Here is a 7,960-nt window from a genome sequence, read left to right as displayed (position 1 = left end):
GAAAAATCTGAAACATCTTTTTGATATCCATATTATAGGTATGTGTATAATTCCAGTATCTAAAATGTAACTTCAGAATGATCCCAGTGCACTAGAGTATTAAGCCTGCAATCTCATAAGTGCTAATACATCTCTTTATAGGTTTTTTCTGCTTTTATCTCAGTTTTTATTTGAAGTGTCTCATTCTTATTTCATGTTATTAGACCCTGTTCTATTTAGACCTCTTTCATGTATTTCGGTTAGTCTTTCTTGATAGAAATACATTTACTCATTAATCTCCTAATCATTAATTACATTCACTGTTCTGTAAGAGTTATTTTTGAAATACCACTGATGGAAAAAAGCAATAAAACAGCTTCTCAGGCTCAGGTTATTTTAACAGCTTGCAATTTTGTTGACATTTTCAACAGCACAGAAAAGTGACTGGAAAGTTCAACACTAAAAACACTGTCCTGTTCTGGGTGTGAATCATCTTCAGTCAGTCTCACAAACTGTATGATTCCTTCTCCCGAGTGAAAATAAGTGGCTGAGGTGAGAGCGTCTCGGTACCATGCTGTTTTTCTCACATGTCCTTCTGTGTTGTGTGTTGTCTGCCTACAGGTGTAGTGATAATAAGAATGTGATAGTCCCTGGTCATGTTGACCCCATTCACCAATGTATCTGTTTTTTTTTTTAACTAGAAATTTAATTACGAGGAATTAGATAAAAATAGGATTCTGATATTCAACTAGCACTTCAACCTTAAAAAGTGTGATGGATTCAGTAGTAGTTCTTAGAGATTAGCATTACTCTAAAAAAACACATGCTTCACTGATAGCAACATCTCAGCAGGACGAGGACAGTACACTTGGAAGATTGACAAAAGACAAATCAGCCTCTGGCAACAAAAGACATTTTTTCTTATAATTCAGTCCAATTGTGGTTTTGCTAATTATTCACATCAAAACATGGGACATACATTATATGCAGCGCTGCTCTCATCCCTGACGAGCATTATCATCGATTCAGAATCCTGCTTCAGTATGTCAGTGTTGATGTTATCCTCCCTGCATCTGCTGCCCAAACTAGTTAGCCACTAGAAGCCAAATCAGGGGATGTTACAGGAAGTGCTTCTAAACTCACATCAAAGTCTGGCTGCGAAGGTTGTCTGCTTTCCATGAAGCCTTCACTTTCATGGTTCAACAGCTTTTGAGAGAATACACTACAGCAGAAAAGCTGCTGTCAGCCCACATTGAATAAAGGCAAAAAAAACAAAAACACCTTCTGACATATCAATAGTTCTGCTCTGTTTACAGAATACCATAAAAATTGCTGTCAGCTCCAAAATAACATGATGTCTCATGATGCCATCTTTGTCCTTGTCTATGATGCGAAGGAGATTTCTCTGTCCCCGTGGTCAACCTTCAATTGTTTAATAAGATACTGCTTAACAAATCTAAAACAAATCTAAATTTCACTAGCATCTACCTTTTAACCTTTTAAAGGAAATGCTCCTCAGTCATTACAAATGATTCCAACAGTGACCCAAATGCAAGACGCACAAGTAACAAAACCTTGCAGTATACTACTCAAACCACTCCAGCACCATAAGAGACCTCCATGGTCTTATAATTGTTTTAGCACAAAATTGTTTGGAGCACACTAAACCTTTTTATTACCACTGCAAATGAATCACAGAAGTAAGCATTTTTGTGAATGATCCATCCATCATCAAAACTGCATATTCTGTAACCGGTCTTGGGGGTTCTGAAGAAAATGCCAGCATTGCTTTGCGTTTCTTACAGTCAGGACAAATGATATACAGTAGATCAACAGTGTTGGGGCTAATAAGTTATATAGTGCCATGTTACTGGAATCACATTACATTTGCCTGTATTTTACCTTTCAGTAACCACATTACAGTTACTAATTAGATAACTTGCTTTACTGGCAGTGCTGTGGCTGAGAGTATAAAAGCCCTGAGGACACAGCGCCGTGCTTTTCTCCGCCACACTTGAGCAACAGACCCCTGCCTGCGGCACTAGCGAGAATTACATCTTTACTTTAGATGAGGAAGATACAGCTTCCTTTAGATCTGAGATTGAAGTGATTGCGTATTTAAAGTCCTGATTAGGGAGAGTTTTAAAACCGTTTCCTCTCAATATAAACAATATCCATTTAGTTCAACACGTCCACTCAGTCTAGTTCACCAGTGGAGAGGCTCTTCCACCTGGACAGACCTGTGATGACTTTGAGGATTGGCAGGTTGTCAAAAGTCAAGCATTTCCCTATGTACTCTCTTGTGTTAGGAAGGCCTATAGCTCCTGTATATAGTTTTATGCATTATTTGCAACTGAATTTTTCAAGATCACCCTGTATATGTTTTTTTTAAATCTAATATAGAGCTTTGTGATTTCAATATAATCCGAATACATGATAGATTTTAGTGAAATTGTCTTTTAAAAGCCCACTAAAACTCATGAAGCCAGTCTAGTACAGCATTGACACAACTTAAAAGATTGTTGTCAAAGTGCCTGGTACTTAAAAACATAAAGACTTTTTTCCATGCATGACTTTGTGATATCTGATAACATCATTATGTGCCTGGCCATTTGAGAAGTTTTTTTATTCAACTAAAGTCCATTTCAGTCGATTGCTGATATGAACCTTTCTTAAATTTCAAACTCAAGCTCCTTCAGGAGAACATTCTCTACCAAAACACACCCATAAAAAGCATCCCCTCTCTTACGGTGGAGAGCAATTGTCCAGCACGCCTTGGATGGATGATACATTAGTGCACAGAGGTTGTAGATGGAGTTGGCTTCATCCATTAGCTTAATGTGCTCTTTTCCACTCAACAGCCAATCCCCTCTCTACCCATATAACTTCATTGTCATGTGCTCTTCTCTTTTCACATCTCTCTTGTGTTTGGGGAAATAAAAAGAAAACATCAAACTGTAGTGCAGTTACCTAAACACATTCCCTCATCCCCTTTCTCAATGCCTTGAGGTGATCAGAATATGACTGCATGACAGACTGAGACCATAAAGCCAGCAATTTGATTCCACCTTTAATCCATAAATAATGATTATCGTATAGAAGTATGCACGCCTATGTTCTCCTAGCTGCACAACACATTTACCTTTCCACACCAACTCTACTGTCCAGACATTTTGGTGCCAAGAAGAATATTATAGAAAAAAGCAAAGTTTGGTAATGGTTACTGCATATTTAATCCGATAGCAACACTGAATTTTATCAGGATGAAAGCAACAAATCCCAACATAAGTCAACAGCTTGTATTCAGTAATACACAGAAATCAGCCGGAATATAAATGTGCTGTAAGACTTTGCCAAACAGCAAAATAAATGTGAAAAAGCAAATGCAAAACATATTAAATGAGTTGAGAGCTGTTTTTCTTATTATAGTATGCCCGCATGGCACAGACTATGCTTGCCGGCATCTGCCATAGCTACAGCAGCACACGTCTTACAGCTGTCAGTGCAACTGCTCTGGGTTGTACAAATGTTAAGGTGATGATGAGCCTGGCAAGATTTAATGATGTAGGTGAGAATATCAGGGGTTATAAACCCAGAAGTGAAAACAGTCGAGAAAAAAAGGTTGAAGAAAAAAGCTTTGCTATCACTGTTTGAATAGGTGTATATTAGCTCTACACACTGTAACTGGAATTCTAGGACACAGTAATGCGTAAGTTATTCCAGTCTCTCATTTTTTTATGTGTGTTCATAGCGTTAAATCTAGTCATTTTAAGACAACCATCCACTACATCGATTGCTATTAGAAATTGAAACTTTGTTGTAAGCATTGAAAAATCTGCTCACACCAGACATGTAAGTGAGCAAGTGTTGATGGCCTCATAACCAGGTTTCATACATATCCAATTATATCTATCTTCTTGGAAAGTCACTTTTCTGTTTAAGTGTATTTCCAGCAAACCAGAGCTGCACAAAAAGAAATGTTGTTGCCACAAACTGTCATTTTTTTGCCAGTTTCAGCTTCCTCAGAGTTGTCTAGATGGCCAAAAAGCGGAATCTGAATATTTGAGAACCTCTTTAAATACCTACATTTTTCTTCTCTGGAGTTTGCTTGGCCAAAAGATCAAACACCACCTGTTTTAATATGTTTATTGAGCATGATATCAGAGAGCTCCCTCGACCCACTGATCCATCTGTATAATTAAATCAATGAAATTGTGTTGCTTTGGTCTGGAAAGGGGCTCAGTTAAACTGAAGTTTAACTGACCACAAAGATGTTATTGCCTTAAGTGCTCCAGGCAGCAGAGAAGCATATGGAGTGTGTTGGTGTTTGTGTGTCCGTGTGTCCGTGTGTGCGTGTGTGTGTGTGTGTGAGTCAGCACTGTAGGAAGCCCAGGATCTCACACGCGACCCACATAGAAAAAAAAAAAAAAAAACATGATTCCCCCAGAGAAGAAGTAGGAACAGCTGAGACTAATTCTTCAGACTACCTGGCAGCTGGGGAAAAAAGCGACATGTCAAATAACCCACGAGTTTTGCAGTGTAATTGCTTTCATTTGCAATTTATATTTGTGTGTGTGCATAGTGTGGGACTGTTGGTTTCACAGGTGTCGTAGTCAGTTGCAAAAAACAAGGCTGCTTTGCTTTCAGGGCACGTCTCTGCACTTTGTCAAGCTCAGGAGTTTCCTGCCTGCCAGCATGACAGGAAGACAGTGAAATCAAGCATATTCAGCAACAATATGTCAACAGAAGAACAGCAGCACAGGTACAATAAGCTATCCATACAGCAGTTTACAGAATGTGAGAATTATAATTGTCTCTTCAACATTGTCTCTTATTTGAGGCATTTTGATTTGAAATTTATCAATGCCAAAGGCACATGAAACAAACACATGGCAGAAGAAACTGATGCAAGCTGAACCACCATAACACAAGATCTCCAAAAACCACAAACACTATTCTGGTTGCTCATAGTTCTAAAGTTCAGTCCAAATGTTGGTTGTTGAATCTCTTCTAGCGTGACAGGAGTGGGAAATGATAGTATGGTGTATGTTTTGTATATTTAAACAATATACATTAAGTGCATGTTCTTACGATATGGTATTTTGTAATACTTGAAAGTTTAACATTTGTGATTATAAATAAGGTTTTTTTCAGTTTTGCCATAATAATAATAATAATAATAATAAATAAAATTACTAAAAAGCAAGTCAGTGGAAACTGTCAAGCCATTGTGTAACAACCAAATTCTCAGTCTGCATATGTTAGACAGTGACAGGAAACACCAGCCACTTTGGAAGCTGTAGAGCTTGTAAACAGCATGGACATACATTTTGTCCTAGAGTGCTACATACCTCTATCTCAGGCAGGAACATTTCAGCAGTGGGCAGTTCTTCAGTCAGTGAGGGACATTCAGTCTGATCGGTGCACTGAGAGGTCTGGGAAAAAAGTAAGGACAGGGGCCACTTATACCAAACCCGGTTAAGAAAAGGTTACAATCCATCAATGAGCCTTTATCAGTCAGACTTATACTCAGTAATCTAATATCATCCCTTTCAAGCAATCATGGACGTCATTACACATGTATTGCTATCTGTGATTCCACTGTCTGACTCATTTCATGCTGCACTGAGACACTGAGGTAATTCATGCAACCAGAATGTTACTGGAAGGAGCAAAGTTGTTACCCAGAGGCAGATCCAAGTATAATCACGACAATGTACAGTAATCTACAGTAATGACGGGAAGTTGGCTCATTTTCTTCTGTGTAAAATGGCTTGGCATTTGTTTTTTTGAAACAAATGGCTTGTTTTGAAACAAGCCATTTACTGAAAAATAGTGACATAACTGAAAAATAGTGATATTTTCAATAGAACGGAAAACTTGTGATGAGAAACATATTATATGATGTGAAAAATCCATCGAGAGTCTCGTAGCATTTTTACATTTTAACCTGAAGATTTAACTTTGGGACAACTTTGCAAGACGAGTCGTACCTTCACTTTTCATCTGCGTCATCATCAAGTCAAACAATTTACAGATGGTAAATATACAATATAATTATTATATTGGACATTTTGACTTGCTTTTGTTGCTTTTTATGTTTGAGTTGGCTTTGTCACAGTAAGGTGTTACTCATAGGTTTACCTTTCTGTCAAAGTGTCCCAGTTATCCATGGCAGTGTGACCCTGATGCATTTAAATAGAACTGAGTCATGATTAATTTTGTTATTTTCACCTAAATTTATTTAAGCATCTGTCATTCACTCCTTGCCCTAAACTGTATTTCCACCTGTCAGCATAACACAATTTCTTCAGCTAGCTGCACATCGGCCCCCAATTTCCTGATCAACTCCTTAATAGGCTATATCCTGCCAAAGCTCTGCAGTATTTTCTGTTGTGCCAGAGCAGCTGTATTCCAGCCTTGAAATCCTGTTACCCTGCCTCTGTTGTCTCTTGACCCTATCTGTTCATTTACTCCCTGATGCAGATATCTGCCTTGGTTTTTATTGGTATTTATTGATTTATCTATTTATATATATATGTTAGGGTTTTTTCCTTTCGGTTTATCCCGTGAGTTCAGGGTCGCCACAGCGAATCATTTGTCCACATGATTTGGCACAGTTTTCAGGCGGGATGCCCTTCCTGACGCCACCCTCCCCAAGTTCTACGGGGCTTGGGAACGGAGCTGCACGGCCACTCTACCAAATGCCGCCCCGGCCACTGCTGCATGTATGTTAGTGTGAGCTGTAAATGGCTGCTTATATAGTGCTTTTTATTCAAAGTTGTGCCTGTATGCCCACATGTTGCTGAGTTGTAGCCATGAGGCGACTGTAAAAACTGCTTGCTCATCTCAACTAAAAGCCACTTCAGCCTGTTTCAGACATGAACTCTAGAGAATGTCACGAGGATCCGGTCCTGACATTGTCAGGAGTTTGTCTTTCAGACATGTAGTCAACATCGGGAGAAAGTCCGTGCAAGATGCTTTCTCACTTGTGAGGAAAAAATCTGTTTGTTGGGCAAGGGGTGGCGATTGAGCACTTCGAGCAGGGGTAAGGAAATGAACCGAAAACAAAGCTGCAAAGCTGATTTGACTTTGCACTAGGGAGCTGCCTGGATAAAATCCAAGTAATGTCAGGGCCAACAGATTTGGGCATTTGTGTTCACACATACACCCGCCCCAAAGAAAGTCTGGAAAATGTCTGAATTCCAGTGCATGTCTGAAAGGGGCTTTAGATGCAAACCATTTGTGTTACTCAATGAATTTCTTTCTTTATGTCATATCTGTGGGTGGTACAGTGGTGGAGTGGTTAGCACTGCCATCTTGAAGCTAGAAGGTCCCTGTTCTGTGGACAAACAGAACCAGGGACCTTGCTCACCGACAACTTGAATAGGCCCACGACATTGAACAAGATAAGTGATTACAGATAATTTTGAAAAAAAAAAAAAAAGCCTACTTTTGAAGGAAATGCATGATTGGTATTTTTATATTTACATCAAGTATTCTTTCTCTAAAAAGATATTACTGTGATAACGCTTTGAGAATTCATCTAAAGGAACAGAAGAACAGAGAATGTATCTCTGCAAACTCACAACCAGCTTTTTCGCTTCATCTAATTTCAGCTAGACTTTAGAATTTTAGAAATGTCTGTATGCCCTGAAGGTAGAAAGCATGCAGCTCAAAACTTCCATCTTGTTAGAAGTCAGGGATATCCTAGTCAAATACTATTGTTTTTAGGTTGAAGCACTTTGATTCACCAACAAATGAGTTCAACCATAGTGAACACATTCCTCATAAGCAAATTAAAGTTTCAAATTCAAAATAATATCATAAACTTTGTTGCAATGCATTAAATAAAACAACATTTTCTGAATAGCTGTAGCTGACTTTCCCAACTCTATCTAATTTAACCTGATGCAGTAAACCCAGTCAGTGTATCCTGCAGGTACATTATACAGGAAGAATATGTTATGTTTGCTTAACC

The sequence above is a fragment of the Channa argus genome, chromosome 18 (genome assembly GCF_033026475.1).
Source record: "Channa argus isolate prfri chromosome 18, Channa argus male v1.0, whole genome shotgun sequence".
Taxonomy (NCBI): domain Eukaryota; kingdom Metazoa; phylum Chordata; class Actinopteri; order Anabantiformes; family Channidae; genus Channa; species Channa argus.
Note: the sequence above shows the minus strand (reverse complement) of the source record.